The sequence below is a fragment of the Crocodylus porosus genome, unplaced genomic scaffold (assembly GCF_001723895.1).
Source record: "Crocodylus porosus isolate Cpor-Errol unplaced genomic scaffold, CroPor_comp1, whole genome shotgun sequence".
Classification (NCBI taxonomy): Eukaryota; Metazoa; Chordata; order Crocodylia; family Crocodylidae; genus Crocodylus; species Crocodylus porosus.
The window spans coordinates 96314340-96331862 of NW_017728943.1; the positions used below are offsets into that span (position 1 = coordinate 96314340).

The window sequence follows — 17523 nt, forward strand, 5'->3', positions numbered from 1 at the left end:
AATAACTATCATTGAGGATGACACTTTGGCTGTGGCTCTGGTAAAATTCTCAGGCCAAATCCATCACTGTCAAAAAGGAAGTGTTACTTCACAGAAGCTGAGAAGTTGTATCTATTTCAATAATGCCCCTTTTTGGCCTTTTCCCTTTAAAAGCTGCAGTGTTTTTTTCCTGAATATGAGGAACTCCTTAGTGCAAGAGGTCCATTGAGGGCAAGATTCAGAAAGAAAATTAGGCACCCAGTGGACAAGTAACTGGGATTGTATGAACAAAAATGAGTTCTAAAATGCATTGTGTATTAGTTATGCTTGCATAGACAAAATGGGCAGGTGGCTACACTGAACCTGATTCCTATCACGCTTGGAAGTTCATAGCAAGAGATGAAGCTAAACTTCAAACTTGCATGACAGGGCAGTTGCAAAACTTTCTGTGAGGCTCATTAAATCCTCATAAGTGAGAGTGTAGGACCTAAACAAATATGAGCAGGAAATGTTTATCACACTGTGAATTAATGGAGAGTTCCTATAATAAGAGGCTGTCAAAATAGTTCCTAGAAATGAATACGATCAGAAAATGGTTGGATAGCTTGTAATGTCCTGACTGAATCTCACCTGACCTTGCCTTTTGATTCAGCATGTAAGTGAAGGCTACAGGGGAGTAACTGGAGCAATGTATGACCCCTAAGAACCTAGACCTCCCACTTCCTGGGCAAGTACTCTATCCACTAGACTAGAGGTGCCAGCCCACAGAGGAACATCTTAGGGTGGAAACAAACATCTCCTTTCATCACCTTTGTGCTGGCATAAAAATGTTTATGGTGGCACAAAGTGACAGCAAATAGATGCCCGTACCTTTTGTTGGGGCCACAATGGGAACATCTAGGTAAGCACACATGTGCACTTGCTCAGAGACAAGTAGCAATGACACATAGTTGGACCACCTCTACCTGTCCCCATGCATGCACACTCTGGTGCAGAAAGTTGTCCCGGGTGGGGTAGGGAAGGCTGGGGCTAGCACCTGTGCTGGCTCCAGCAACCTTACCAGGGGTCCCGGGGGCTTCCTGGGGCTCCAGTGGTGGCAATCCAGGTGTGCGGAGCCTGGCAATGGATTCTGGCTGGCCAGGCTCCGGTTTCAGGCGATGCATACTGCCACCGCTTTTGCTGCCCTGCTTTTTTTCGGTATGGGTTTTTTTGACACCAGGATTTCCTGGTGTCAAAAACATTGCCACACCAACATGTGCAGCACATGTGGTTTGCAGTGCTGCAGACAGGTCCCTGCTTTTGATCATGTCCCTTGAATGCTGACAAGAGATGACCTTTTAGGCCTGAAAGCCACATCCTTCTATGTACAGTCCCTCTTGACCACTAAAGTGAAATTCTGCCTCCCTGTATTGCAGGAACAATGGGCACACGATTACAAACATCTTCCTGTGTCTTCATCTGCCACGACCCAGCGTGCCATCATGGCAACCTGCTCCACAGAATCTTTTAGTTATCTATAAGTAACAGATTGGTAATGGACGATCAGCTGAGATACTATGATGTTGCATTATAAACAAAATGAGAGCTGAATATACATAAAATTACAGCACATTCCTAGAGCTGCTTGCTATTTAAATATGACTTAACATGCAAGCCAAGTCTCCAAGTCTATGTCAGATATGCATCCTATTAGTGACAGTTTTTCTCCTCTAGCTGTACCTTGCCTTCTCCTTTCCTTTTCCATAGTTCAGGTGAATACAGAACATGATCTGCCTTTGCTTTTCTAATGCATCATTCTATCCTGCCTATCCCATAGCAGAGATTCTGACTCATATAGAACCCTAGAAATACTGACACACTTAAAAAAATTGCACATAAAGATTTCTAATTTTGTTCCAAACAGTCATAATTCTAGCTACCAGAGAAAGTGTCACATTAAATAAATAATCATTGGTTTGTCTGTTTTATATAAGGGATTTTGTAATTGCCCAATTAATGCTTATTTTTGTAGCAACCAGTCATGATCCCTGGCATTAACTGTAGCTCTATAACTTGGCTTCCTCTGACAGCTCTGCCTAAATTGCTCACTAAAGTTGATTAAAAGATCCTAATTCTCCACCATCTCATGTGTGGTTATGTACACCTGTGTGAAGTGGGTGTAACTCTCCCAGATCAGAATGGTAAGCATTTTTATACCGGCATTACAGAGATGTACATGGTTATGCACAGCCCAAGGTAGTGGGGACTTTTACATGTGACATCAATATTAATGCAGTTTGAGCCAACTGTGTTGGAACACATTATCATGCCATCCCACAAACAGTTTCATAGTTTCACACCTGGTAGGGTTGGAAGGGACCTGAGCAGATCATCGAGTCTGACCCCCTGCCATGGTCAGGAAAGTATGCTGGGGTCAAATGACCCTGGCTAGGTGTTATCTAGCCTCCTTTTGAAGACCCCCAGGGTAGGAGCCAGCACCACTTCTCTTGGAAGTTAGTTCTGGATCCTAGCCACCCTGACTGTGAAGTAGCACCTCCTGACGTCTAATCTGAATCTACCCTCTGCCAGCATGTGGCCGTTATTCCTAGTTACTCCCGGTAGTGCTCGAGGGAACAGGGACTCTCCCATTCCCCCCTGGTCCCCCCTGGTGAGTTTATAGACGGCCACCAGATCCCATCTCAGCCTTCTCTTGTGGATGCTGAACAGGTTCAGGTCCCGTAACCTCTCCTCATAGGGTCAGCCCTGCTGTCCCTGGATCACACGAGTGGCCCTCCTTTGGACCCTCTCAATGCTGGCCACATCCCTCCTGAAGTGTGGCACCCAGAACTGGATGCAGTACTCCAGCTGCAGCCTGGCCAATGTCACATAGAGGGGGAGGATTACCTCCTTGGACCTGCTTGAGATGCATCTGTGGATGCATGACAAGGTGCGGTTGGCCTTCCTGACTGCTTCCCCACACTGCTGGCCCATGTTCATCTTGGCATCAATAATGACTCCAAAAACCTTTTCTGCCTCTGTGCTGACAAGAAGGAAGTTTCCCAACCTGTAGGTATGGTGCTGGTTCTTCCTCCCTAGGTGTAGTACCTTGCACTTGTAAGTATTGAATCCCATCCTATTCTCATCCACCCACCCCTGTAACCTGTCCAGATCTAGTTGTAGCCTGTCCCTCCCTTCTAGGGTTCCCACCTCTCCCCACATCTTAGCGTCATCTGCGAATTTAAACAAGGTGCTTTTCACCCCCTCATCCAAGTCACTGATCAAGATGTTGAACAGTGTGGGCCCAAGGACCAAGCCCTGGGTAACTCCACTGCCCACATCCCTCCAGGTCAAAAATGACCTGTCCAGCACCACTGTCTGGGTGCGACCCTCCAGCCAATTTGCGAACCCGTCCGACTGTAGGCACTGACGCCAGAGTCGCCTAATTTTTTAACAAGAAGGGGGTAAAAGACAGTGTCACAGTGTCCACTGCTACCCCTGCGTCTAAGGATTTTGTGACCTGGTCATAGAAGGCCACCAGGTTGGTCTGATAGGATCTGCCTCTAATGAACCCATGTTGGTTGCCCCTAAGCATAATCTCCCCTGCTGGTCCCTCACAGATATGCTCCTGGATAAATTTCTCAAAGAGCTTCCTTAGGACCAAGGTAAGACTAACGGGTCTATAGTTTCCTGGGTCCTCCTTCCTCCCCTATTTGAAAATGGGGACCATACTGGCCCTTTTATAGTCCTCTGGCACCTAGCCAGAGCACCATGAATGCTCGTAAAGACGTGCCAGGGGTCCCACAATGACCTCTGCCAATTCCCTCAGCACCCTGGGGTGGAGATCATCTGGACCTGCTGATTTGAATAATCCAGCCCCACCAGAACCTTGGCATATTTCAGATTTGGGCTCATTAAACAGCCTTGCTGATTCAGCACACAGGAGTAATTGTTAATTATTTATCCCTCCCTCCTCTCTTCTCATTGGACCATGAACCAATAATTTGCCATCCCATTGTACTTCCTGTCAAATGAACCTAAAATACAATTCCAAATTAAGTCTCACAACAGATTGTACACCACTTTTCCTGCAGCATATTAAGACATATGCCAACTGCTTTTAAACCACCAGCTCAGGTAGTGCTACTAGCACACAGTTCGGGGCTGACTGCAAACACCATCCAAGAATACTTAAACAAGTATCTGTGGGAGCATGGGTTAATCTTCTAGCGGTGCCCAAGCAAACTGGCTGAAAGCTATCACAGGTTTGCCTAATGCCAGGTGCACTTGCTGCAGCATGGACAACCTGAAAAGTGGGCATTTTTCTCAATATAACAGATACAGAAATAATAAGGCACAAAGAAGCTAAGGCTTTTATTTCTTTTCCCACCCAAGATGCTTGTGGCCCAATTTTAAGTGTAGCTAAGCAATCACAATTCCAATACAGTCACTGTGTTCTGAAAGTAGACCTCACGTTCTAGGGTCAGACTCTTGCTATCTTAAGTTAGAAGTTACTTTAAAAAATTGGGGTTTACATGACATCACCAGAGCTGATGGCTGTATGAACCTAGACTTTCATGGGAGAGATGGCACAATCTACAGATATCATTGGTCCTTAACCTCCTTGACTCCCCCAAAACCATTTCTCTTGTTTATAGAATGTGTACCCTATGCAAAGGGACCAATCTGAAAAGCTCCTTGTGGCAGGGTGACCTCCAGGGGTGCCGTGACCTCCCCTAGTGCCCCTACTCACCATGCCAACTTGGGTCCTGAATGCACCCTCTATCTCGCCCGCCACGTCTTGCTGGTATATTATTAATGGGAAGCTGCCTTCCTGCCCTCCTTGGTATGGTGCCTGCCTTGCTGTACCGGGACTCTGTCCTACTCCCTGCCACGCTCTCCTGGGGCCTGCTCGATATCCGTGCCCTCTCCCGGGGCCTGCTCGATATGCTCTCGCCCCCACCGGGGCCCTGCTTGTGCTCCCCGCCTGCACTCAGGCCTTGCCTGGCGCTTCTCACACCGCGCTCCCCACGCTCTCGCCCACACTGGGGCCTTGCTCATGCCTCCCGCACTCCCCACCCGCACTGGGGCCCTTGCCCGCGCTTCTCACAAATCGAGGCTCAGGCAGCCTCGGCCTTACCTGGCCCCAGACCCCTTTCCCGGGTCTTACGCCCACTGGGCTTTTCCCAATTGGGGCTCAGGTGGCCTCAGCATCCTCTGTTTATAAAGGCCAGGCCCTGCCCCCTTCCGGCCAGCTGACACAATCAGTTGCTTTAGCAACTCACACCTGTGCTGCCCTATTGAGTGGCAGCTAAGCCCATGTTACCATTATCAGTAGCAGGCACCTTAGTGCCCTGCTACCCTCCTTCCCTAGAAGAAACTTGTTGGAAGATCCTCATTCAGAACAGCTCATAGGGTCTGCAGAACCAAAGATGTCTACTGCAGGGGGAAACAGAACAGGCAGAGGAGGAGAAAGACAAAACAACCCCTGCGAGCAGAAAGGACTTTGAGTTAATCTCAGACATCAGAGCTTTAAAATCCGTTATAGAGGTGTGGTTAGATAAAATCAAACCAGAGATAAGACAAACTGGGGGCAAGGTCAGAGACATGGAGATAAAAAGTAGAAGAAAATCTTCCATCAGCAATATATCTGCAAAATAAGATTAAGATGGTTTTAAAAAGAAAAGAAAAGGAGGTTGCAGACTAAATTGGAATTATAGAAAATGATGAGGAAAAAAAACAAGAAAAAGGGATTCTCTGAAGGTGAGGAGTAGGGAGATCCAGCATATTTAGGACAAGTATTCCACTCCTTCCTTCAGATTAAAATAAAGGCAATTGTCCTTGTAGATAGAGCCCACTGAGGTCTCTACACCTCCTCCCCTGGACAAATCCCAACAAATCAAGGGACGTGATATTACACTTGTTCTGTTTTGAAAAAAGCAGTAGATTCTGAAGAAGATTAGACAGACTTCTTATCTTCATCTGGGAGGATATAAATATAAAATACAAGTGTTCAAGACTTGTCATAGGCAACATTTAAGAAGGAAGGAACTCAATGAAATTACAGCATCTCTTAGAGAAGCAAACATAAGCTAAGGATGGGGCTTTCCTTTTAAAATTACCTTTACATGTCAAAACAGCAGTACGGTATAAAGGGAAAAAAGAAGAGAAGGTCTTAAAATCCCTTAAAAACTAAACTTAATGGAAAGCCCCATGAAATCTCAGCCCCAGATTGACACAGACTGCAAGAAGCAACCCTATAATACTAAATGGCAAAATCTTAAGCCCAGGAGAAAGAAGATACCAAAGTATAAAAGCAAGGACACTTGGAGAAGTCACAACATTAGAGGTATTCAAGAGGATTTGAGTAGGACTGAATAATAATATGAGGAGGGATGAAAAGAAAAAGTGGCAGGGGAAATATTACAAAAAGGAAAAAAAGATTAAAAATAGCATTGTTAGGCACAGAAATAATTAGAAAATGGAGAAGTAAAGACATTCTAAAGTTAAAAGCAAAATGTTAGGAGTGAGGGAGAAGTATAAATAAAGTTTAACAGGGGAAGAGATTGAGGGAGGCCTTAAATACAGCTCTATGCAATTCCTTCCAGAAAACACTATCTGATGAACTGTGATATCGTACTATGACTTTCCTAGGGCGGGAGTCAGGAAACCCAGGAAGCAGTTCACAGCTCAAGTGGGGAGGGATTATGCATTTCTTCCCATCTGAGAGTTAGTGTGAACTTCCACATTTTAGAAAGGGCTGAAGAGCACAAAAATAAGGATTGTTTGGGGATCCAGAAAGAAGGCAATTGGACTGGGTAAATTATGAGGAGGGGAGGAGGGGCTTTAGTAAATAAAGTTAATTTTAGGACAAGAATGCACAAATGGATATACAAGGACCAAAACAGTACTGTAGGTATGTTAAACAGACCAAGTACAATCTACACATGCTTTATTTTTTATTTTGTTATATTATAAAGAGATGAAGGCCATTCTAGCTGGTGTGTGCCTGTATGTGTGTCTTTATATGTATATATAGTCACCAACCAGTAAGTCAGTGTTTCTAGCCAGCTTATTTGAATATGAATGAATGTTATATTTACATATATAAATATTATATTGATAGCACAAATGAAAAGTTATGAGAATTTCATGTCATTTTTCATAAATCTGTAATAACTCCAACTGTATGCAATGTCTGTGTATTATTCCAGTGTTGTAGTTATTTTTACATTTGCCCGAATGGAAAAATGATTCAAATACTTTGCCAAAGGTCACACAGCATAGCCATTAAAACACTACAGATTTCACAAGCCTCTGGCTAGTACAGCATACAGCTGCTTCTAAGATGCACAAAATACTACATTTGTGCCCAAGTCCAACTTCATTTGTAGCTGGGTAAGTAACCTTTACTTAGCTAAGTTAGCTGTGTAAGTGGCATTTTGTCTACTTATGCAGATACATACTCTCCAGGAAGGTATATAAGTCTGTGTAAATCGCAACATGGCAGAGGAAAAGGAAGAACTCATCCCATGTTTCATCCCAGTATGCTAGTAGCCAGGCATTTGCCCAGTGAGTGAAAGACCAAGCTCTAAATCCTCTTTAGCTGAAGCGGGTTTGAACCTGTATGTCACATTTCCAGCGACATGCCGTAACCTTAGACAGAGCATTGCCAAGAGTACCCTCCATGCTACCACTTGAAGCTTGCCCTCCACACAGCTGCTAGGAAAAGACAGATGGCAGTGAGATACTGGGTCATTCAGTTGGACCAGCAAAATTCAGGGCAGTTATCATAACTTCTACAGACCTGCTTATCTGATTTTCCATTAAGGCTGAATAGATCCTTACTGGTGCCCCTCTTACACTGATGAGTAACATTTTCTTTTTCTATTTGTCTGGTAGCAGTTGATTGCTTTGTTTTCAGATGTCGTGTTGCGTCCTGCGGAAAGTGACTTCAGATTTCTGTGCACAGTGAGCAAAGTGATTTTTTCATTTACTTATGGTATCACTCTCAAAACTCACACCTAATCAAGCACAAAATATAGAAAAGGGAAAATATTCAACAACTTCATTAGCCATAGTGAAGGAAAGCAATGCACTGCTAGGTTTAACAGGAGGCTGACATAACCTGCTCTCAAGTGTGGAGGACTGAAACATATGGGAGAAGGGTTTTTTGCAACTTTTTCCTCCATCACTAACTCCTTTTCTTCCTGTTTATCTTTCCATTTTGTTTTGGCAGGAGCTCTCCCGTTCTTCTCACACTACAGGTTCCTCCAATCTCTGAAACATTCTTCTCTCCCAGGGAAATAAAAAGCAAACCAGAAACTAAACACACACTTAATTTCACAGTTCCAGTTTGTAGTGATGTTTTTTTTCCTTGCATAACCTCCCTCTCTAAACTCTGCTTATTACAAGTAATGGTAAGCAAGAATAGAAACGTGCACAGCTTTATTTTTTGCCAAGTGAAAAAGCAATTACAGGGATTTATGTATACCACCTGAAGCATGTTCTTAGGCATAGACCTAGATATAGCCCTGGATCATGAAAGTCCATTGTTTTGCTTCCTTATCCTAGAAGTAGTCTAATCCCCATTATACTTCAGAGCAACCTTGACAAGGCTGTAAGAGATGTCCTGGTCCTCAGCTGGGCCTGGGAGAGAGTAGATACAGATATAGATATACAATATACAGGATTTAGAAATTTGAAAAATTAAAATTAAATTTTAATTTAGTTACAAAATATTAGCTTCCACCATACACGTGAAGCTAACTGTGGACTATAGCTGTAGCCCACAGTCAGCCACTCCTCAGGCAGAAACTTGCCATAATCCTGGCCCTAAAAGATTGGCAAAAATCTGGCTCTCCCAAGATGGTCTAAGCTGTATCATGTTTATAAAGAGGCCAAAAAGGTCAAAGCTGATAGCACTGCTACTATGCAAAAACAACAGAAAAGTTTGGAGTTTTGAATACAAAGAGGAGCATCTTGCCTAACGCATCACATTGCCTAACACATCAAGCTAATGTTCAACCGCTACATGGAGGAAATAAGATCGGGAGACTCTAGCACAGTGCCAAAGCTGGGGCTGGCAAAGAGATGTTTGTTGGACCTAGCCTCAGTCATGCTCTAAAGCCAGTTCATGACTCTAGTATGGGTGTCTGCCCACTGGAGTCTTGCAAGGCTGGGTGGGGGAAAAAACTGGAACTGACAGTTATCATTCCCAGCCCGTGCAAGCACACCGGAGACTTCAAAGGCTCTGGTGCTTGGGATGCATTTTACTTAGATTGTGGTAAGCATTACTGTGCAACTGCTCTGAGAAAAATTAACTTGTAGCAATGCTTACTACAGCCTACCTAAGACACATCCTATATGGAAAGTGTGACAAGGCACACACAAAAGGTAGATAAAAGAACAGCAAAGATTTTTTTAAAAATGAAGCTCCCATTTCTCTTATTGCTGCTGGAAAAAGAAAGGCAATCAGGCATTCACATAATCTTATTAGTCACTCCAAGATTTGGCCAATTTGTACCCATTTTCAGTTGAGGTGATCACATCATCTGATTCCTCTTTCTGGTCTGACATCTCTCAGGATAAGGATGATGAAAACCCAACAGAGTAATGATAGATATCAGGAGCCCAGGAAACAGTAGCAGTGACAGCCTATCAATCTAGGCATCATTTTAGCATCAGTATCAAATTTTTGCTTGTGAAACTAAGGACCCCAAAAAGACAAGATGGGTGGAATAGCTCATCTTTCCATCGTTTTGGCCACTAATTCATTCCCAATTCCAGCAAACCCATTTTCATCCATTGATTGGAGGCAAAAATGTAAGGGATAGGTAGACCTGTTCTTAACACAGTCCTTGGGGTTGTACTAGTGGGCCTTTTTATCTGGATGAATTCAGTCTTTTACCAATATTTATAAACGATTTTACATAAACAGAGTTGGCCTTTTGTTAGGCTGAACAACTATTAGAGAATATATTTGCACACAAGCTGTAGTCCGGAGTCAAGGATCTTGCACTAAGAATGCTCCTTCTCCAGACTTCAGAAATGTGTATATAGAACTTGTTAGCAAATATTGATTTCACAGGTAACATAGATGAATGCATACTATTGAGACTCAGTGGTAGCAGATGTGAAAAAAAAATTCTGTCAGGTTTGCAGGGAGGAAAAAAACCCAAGTGTGGCCAACTTATTTGATTCTATTACAAATCTTTCAATATTTGGGCCTTTCCTTATAAGGCCAGCTTCTATAGTCATGTAATTATCCAAGAATTTCATCTCTCATTTAAAAAAAATTCTGATCCTGAGAGTTCCAGTCAAAACATGACCCAAGCTCACCCTAAAAGCTCAGTAACAAGAAAGCAATGAAAGCTTAAAAACTCAAATGTTATTTAAAAATAAAATATGAATGGGTATGTTTTTTATTTGTTGTGATATTTTGAGTCCCAACTCCAGAATTTTTAAATCTTATGGGAGATCCATAAGAATCTGGTCTGCTTCTTAAATCAAATAATAATGAATGACTACTTCTTTTTAGCAATAAATACTGGGGGAGAAACAACTTTAGTCCTTTCTGAGTTACAGTGCAAACATTCATTCTATATACACACGGGGGAACCAGGTTAGAAAGGTCTGAGATCTGAGGTAGAGGCACAGAAAAAGATGCCTCCAGCAGAACAAATAACAGAATATTCCTACCTCTGGAAGCCCAACAAGTCAGTGAAAGGAAAACAAATTATTGATTTACTTGATATATCGGTTCACTTAAAAAGGAGCACAGAACCTGTTACATAGTTTTATTTTCATGCAAGAAAGTATTTTCTGTTTATTAATTACTCTAGCAGTAAAGCATATTACAGTGCTAATGTGATAGGACAACAAGAACTTGAAAGGACTAATGGAATAAGTTACTGTTAGACTAGAAGAATATTTTCACTTAAAATGGAGATAAATGGGTCATTTCCTTTAAGTAGATAACAACCTCAGTAACTGAATCTTTCAGAAAATTTGAAAAGTCAATTTACCTTGGCTCTTTCAGTCAGACTTGCTTCTTTCTTGCGTAAGAGATGCTATTTAAAGTTCTTTGGAGTTGTTCTGGGTCTATGCTGCAGCCTACAGAAGCTAGAGAGCCGAGAGCTAGTAAGCGACCTAGTCCATTCTCTGCTAATGCAGTATTAGAGCCTCCTGGACTTATATTAGTGTTTTGTCGCAACTCAGGTTTTGCCAAGCACCTTCCTTTGGGTATTTATTTTACAGCCTAACAAATTACACCATAGGACCATCTTTTAAACTGTTATTTAGCCCATGCTCTACTAATTTCCATTTCTGTATGCTAAATATAATCTATTTTTGTTTTGAAGCTTACACCCTTCAGATAGTGTGGCTGATTCTCCAGGATGTGCATTATAATTTTTTTTTACAAAGGGCTGCATCTTGTGTCTCTTACTTCTTTCAGTGACACTACTATGAGTAAACGCTGGAAAAACTAAGGTCTTTAGGGACATGGAAAGTCCAAATTATTTATGGATAATAAGCCTACATTTTATATGCAAATCAAGATACAGAAAGGGATGACTTTACATGCACACACAGGCCAGACTATGGATCATTTCACTGAGCATGCATCTGTACCACAAGATAAATTAATGTTAAACATCGCATACACTATGCTAAAAGTTATATTCCCAAGTGTGTAATTTCCCAAAATATAAAACTCTAGCTGCAAATGTAATATTTCCAAAGTGCTTTCTCTCTAAATAATATTTCCCAACCCAAGATGACATTAGCAAAATAAGTACCCCTTGATGGATTTTTTTTTGAGTTTTTTTTAAAAGAGAAATCAGATTCAGGGGCTGTAAAATAACTATGAGGCATAACAAAGAGACACAATGCAGCAGCTACATGCAGCCATCAACTAGTCTGTCTGGAAGCAATCTGTGTAATAGGAGCTTGGCAGAAAGCTGGATGTCAGTCATTTGTTGTAAGTTTTCTCACTTAAAAATGTCTTTCTGGCTTTCATTTCTTCAACGTGAAAAAAAAATTCCTTACTAGATGAAGGAGACACAAGATAGACAATCACCATTCGGCTCAAGATTTGAATTTTTCTTCTCTAATCTTGCAAGGGAAATGCTCTTTAGGATATTCCTTGGGTCCAGTTCAATTTAGAGCACACTTCAGCCTTATAGTGAAAGAGCTAATATTTCAGCAGATGTGCTTCAGGCCCGGTGATGCTCAAGGATACTTAAGCTATCTGTTTTCTCAGAAAACTCCAACTGCCATAGAAGGGGATAAGGCTTTCTGTTTTTGCTGGGTTCTTATAGTGTGTTCTTCAGTGTGGTAGCTGAGCACCTTGCTGAAGGAAGAACATAAACAGGGAAAGGAACATATAACAACTTTGTCCCCTCTTTCCCTTCCACCCTACAAAAAACTGTATGCTTATGAGGTTGGAGATATCAACACCCATGTGCTACTCTTGGCAGGCTTGTATAACCACACCTAATGAATTAGCTAAGCAGAAACTTGCCATTGCTATCTACCCTTCTTCTCGCTGACCTGCGACTCTCCATGTGGGCATGCAGACATATCCCTTCCCAAATAGGTGGAGGGAGTAGAAATGCCCTGAAAGGTCCTGATTCATGTAATCATCTTGCTCTTGGGGGAAAACCTTGTGTGGGACAGGCTGCGACTGCAGGATTAGGTCAGAAGAGAACCTGTAGGGAAGCAGCAGCAAAGACTGGACATGGCTCTCGGGCAAAGGTGCAAGAAGTGATCCTAGCCTGGAAACATGCAAGCTGTAATAAACGATTAGTAGAGGACTGGGTCCTTTCCCCTAAGATCCCTGCCTCTACGTTGAACTGGCCCATATTGTCCAAATAGAAATGTCAATTAAAATAAATTGCAGCCATTTCTTTACGCTGCTGTACCGATGATGTTCTCAAAGACTCTCTTTCTGCCTAACAGGAGAGTCTTTTATGGACCTTCATCTCAGGCCCTGGACAAATGAACACAGACATGTGCCTGCCACTGGCGGTAGTCACAGGCAGCAGAAAACAGAAGAGGTAAAAGGAGCATGAAGACTGGCTTGCTTATTGCAACCAGAGCGATACAGGGAACAGCATCCAGGTAAGAGCCTAGGGGCCACAACTTAATCCCTGGCAGGCAGCTTGCAGCCCCCAGGCTGTGAGGTGGACAGTCCTGGTTTAGTCTTTCACCCTTTTGTTTTTGATTCTGTCTTGTTCTCTGTTCATTCTAGCCAATACATTTCAACCCTAATCCTGAAACAGAGTTCACCTAAGGGCCATCCTATGATACAGTCAAGTGTAACCTGACCCTATTACACAAAACAATATGGTTGATGATGCTGTTCACCTTCTACACAATACCTATGTTTGCAAACTGAACCCTTCAAATGGTAGTTTATTCAGTTACCAGATTAAAACAGTGTTATCACCAGCCAATAGTCCAGGTTATAGCTGTATTAGGAAGATGCAGTAATAGCCTCCATAAACACAGTAATTTAAGGAGCCCCAAATCCATTTTTTTCAATTACTATACAAACCTATATAGCATATTCTCATAAGTAAAAATATGAAGGATCTAGAAGCTTTGCACTCCCAATCAACAAATGAAGCAAAGAAAATTGGGCTAGAAGTGACCATGGATAAAACATAATATCTGCTAGTAAATAGGACAACAGTAAATCAGTGATTTCAAGTAACAATAAACAATACAAATTTTAAGCCAAAAGACTTACTTAAAGTATTTAGGCACTAAGTTAGCACATGGTGGCAATATAAAGGAAGAAATTAAAGGAAGAATGGGAGCAAGAAATAAAACCTACTTAGCACTGCACAAGCTCCTGTCATCCAAGTTCATCTACAGGAAAACTAAGCCTCAAGTTTGTCAGGCCATATATAACTGATGGCAGTTAAACCTAGGTTCTCTCTCAAGCCAAAAAGATACTACCAGAGCATTTTGAAAAGAAGATTTTATGGAAACTCTTTGGTGCACAGTATAGATCCCATAACATGAGAATACTGCATAAAAACCAAAGAGTTTTATAAATTGTACAGTGAACCAACCCTGACACAGGAAACCAGAGCACAATGACTACAGTGCCTAGGCCACATCAAAAGAATGGAAGCAATCCAGACACACTGTGGTCTTCAGGATGCTGGAGGAAAGAAGGCCACCTAGATGAGCAAGCTGAAGATGGGTATGTGTGTGTGGTGGGGGGAACAGGGGGTGGAGGGGTGTATACATGCACAAACCTACCTGTATCCTTCCTCTATGTTTTCTTCTCAGATGGCATGTTTTCATATACTGCATACTTTAGAGTACCCCATTCCCCAAATCAGTATTAATTTGGGTCATACTGTGAATAAGTTTTATTCCATATCTGCTTGGAATATTTGTCAGGCTCATATTTTAAAGAAATCAAAGGCCTAACAATGCCTTTAAATTTCTGACTGGTCTTTATCGAAAATGCAAGAATCAAAACATTTAGACTGACATCTAGTAAAACTTACCTTCACAAGATTGATTTTTTTTATTAAGCAGCTTTTCCCACTGGAATCACTGCTCAGTTATGGGCAGAATGGTAAGAGTCTGATTCTGTCCCCAGTGATGCCAATGGAAAAAGCTACCAGTGAGCTCTGTGGTAGTAAGTAGGAAAGAGATGTACTGAGAATAGAGTGAAAAAGCTGGACAAAAACACTTTGTGGGTAATATAAAGATTCTTCTCTGTGAGTTATACTCAGGCAAAATTATTTTAAAAGATACTTGGAGGTATCCTACTTCCAGGTGGCCATGGTAAACTGAACACATTGATCATAGGGACTAAGCTGTCCTGAGCTTGGATGGGAGATTACTGTGGAATCCAAGGTGCTGTAGATACAAGCCAAAGAGCTGTGGTCAAACACTTGACAATAATTGATCAAGAAACTGAATGAACAACAAGACTTAATTCAGACCTATCATTGCTGTAGAACTGAGGACTCTATACATTCCTCTTCGAGGCAAAAACAGTCATCCCCAAGTTAATTTTCAAATCAGTTTTCTAAATTACTTGAATATGTACAAATTGAAATTTGCTCAGTTACTATCTTTTTAATAGGCTTTGACCTATTCATGAGTGATATTAGAAAGCAAAGGAGTCCAGTGAAGTAGAGTGGAAAAAAATGAGCACTTCTGGCCTCATCTCTGACAAATCACTGGCATCCGCAGCTCACTACTTTGATCCAGAATCATCCTGTTCTTCCTTTTTTTTTTTGAGGAGTGAATAAAATCCAAATTTAAAAAATGCACAGGCCATTGTATTCAAATAAGCAAAACCCGATGAACAATATTTTTCAACTTGTAGACCAACAGATGGAATTAGATGGCTTGATGCTTCTCTCACACTGGTATAAATGAACATTATCAATTTAGTGAACATTTTCTAAATTTATACTGGCCTAAGCAATATGAGCAAAATGAGATCCAGATTGTGTAAGGTATTGTCAACAATTTTAAATGTGGTCCTTCAGTATCTGATAGGTTTATAGCCCAGTCTTGAATGTGCTGAGCTCTCAACTTCCAGTAAAGTAGAAGATACTTGGTATCCATCAGGGTGAGGTATCCAGACTTACCATATTTTCTCACACATAACACACCCCAGATAAAAAACTACCTTGCTTTTGGAAGCAGACTGTAGAAAAGATTTTTTCAGAGTCGTGGCCAACAATGTGACAGAGTAAGATCTTGTGGCAACACAGTGCCCAGGAAGGGTAGCATCCCAGGAGATAGTCTGGGTAAAGCAGCAAGAACTTCCTAGCATAGCAGAAAGGCACTGTGGACAGCGGTATTCTTCACACTGACACAGTTTACCTTTCGTATTACCCCTTCCGATTATTTTGTCAGCTGCTTTTGTATTGATCAGGATAGCAGGAGCTATATAAAACTTATCTTGAAGGAAATACTACCCTTTGACTTTGCAGCTCTCTCTATTTGTTATATAATCACACTTAGTTTCTCTTGGATCATAAAAAGGAACTGTTAGAATGGCAACCTATTCTTTATCTTTATTCTCAAAATACAATCATTTCAATTATTTGTGAAACTAAAAATTTGATACCACCTCATTTTCTCTGGTATCATGCTGTGATTGAAAGTAGAAAAGCAAATAACACTTTAATAAAAAGTTTTAATGTTACATTCTTCCCACCATGACCCCTTTAAAAGATTCAAAATCACATTAAACAGATTAAAGTAGCTGGAAAGGGGTAATAGCCCTTCACCTTTGTGTATAATTGAGCAAGAATTGCCATGAATTAGACCTCTTCAAGGTATGTGAGACCTCTTATAGCAATTATTCCTTTATAGCTTTTGGTGTGTCCTTTTTTATTAGGCTGAATGGAAGAGACTTTGAAGAAAGAATTCTCACAGCTACCAAAATTTACCTTTATAATTCCAGCCTCATTTCAGTGGTAAAAGAGCACTGACTTGTAGGCAGGTTTCTGTCCATTTACCATAGTTAGACCTTAATGTAGCTCTAGAAAGTGAAGAATACAAAATAGCAAAGTTGTTATCATCTTCAGGTGAATTCATGAAGATAAAAATCTTTGATAAAACTCTCTGTATATGCTATACTTCACATGCACACAAAACTAAGCAAACTTTTTTTTCTGACATTTGACACAAACTGTGGAATTCAGATGCTTGATATGGTGGCAGTGCTCTGCAGTAAGCTGCCAGGATGTTTGGGTCTGAAACAAAGCATTTTCACTGTTGTGGCCCTACTTAGCTATTTGAAATGACCTGCGTGGGAGTGCAGCGTGGGAGGGGGAGAGAATTGCAGTGCACAGATGCTGGAGTCAGCTCAAATAGTAACAAATCAATATTCCTGAATGCATCTATTTATTCCAATTCCAATCACACACTTAAAGGAAGAGCAGAAAATATATTTGGTTATATGCAATGCCATGGGAAATTTTTGTTGTAGTATCCTCACTAAGGATTTCCCTTCTTTTCTGTGCTAGATGTAACATTTATTCATTTAATCCAAGCATGTATATCTACTCCATCTTTAGCAGGCATTAGATATCACAATATTTATCTAGGGACCAAATGCAACTTTAAGGTAAGCTCAACAGTCATGGAACTGAACTCTGCTCTAGCTGACCTAAATTTCAGCTACTGAAACCTGAATTTCCCTTGCTCTTCTTTATGCTTCCTTTCCTTCCATTCCTATTAATTGTGGGCAGGTGTCCTCAAAAATAGGACTGCGTTCTGAAAGTTCACAGACTAGAGCTCATCACAATCTCCTTCAGCAAGTTGGTCCACTGATTAAGACCTGATACAACATTTCATCTCCAGCTCCTGGATCTAAGTTGATAGTACTTTCAATCTACGTGTTTTCCTGTGAGTACTGCTGTGTTCTGGATGGTAGATAGGGAGGGAAGTGCTTTAAGTTAATCAGGTCAAAGGCTATTGAGAACCTGTTCAGCCTCCACAAGAGAAGGCTGAGGGGGGATCTAGTGGCCTGTTACAAACTAGTCAGGGGGGATCAGCAGGCATTGGGGAAGT

At 41.5% G+C, this 17523-nt stretch overlaps 1 long non-coding RNA gene across 1 annotated transcript in view; it reads right to left on the reverse strand.

The window, feature by feature from the left end:
- Positions 1–8441: 8441 nt before the first annotated feature.
- The window catches only part of LOC109319954, a 21854-nt gene continuing 12772 nt past the window's right edge, over positions 8442–17523 (reverse strand). Inside the window, exons 2-3 of the long non-coding RNA XR_002103683.1 lie at positions 10838–10842; positions 8442–8452 (exon numbers count right to left, since the gene is read on the reverse strand). This is a non-coding gene — a long non-coding RNA (uncharacterized LOC109319954). The remainder of the gene's footprint in view (positions 8453–10837; positions 10843–17523) is intronic.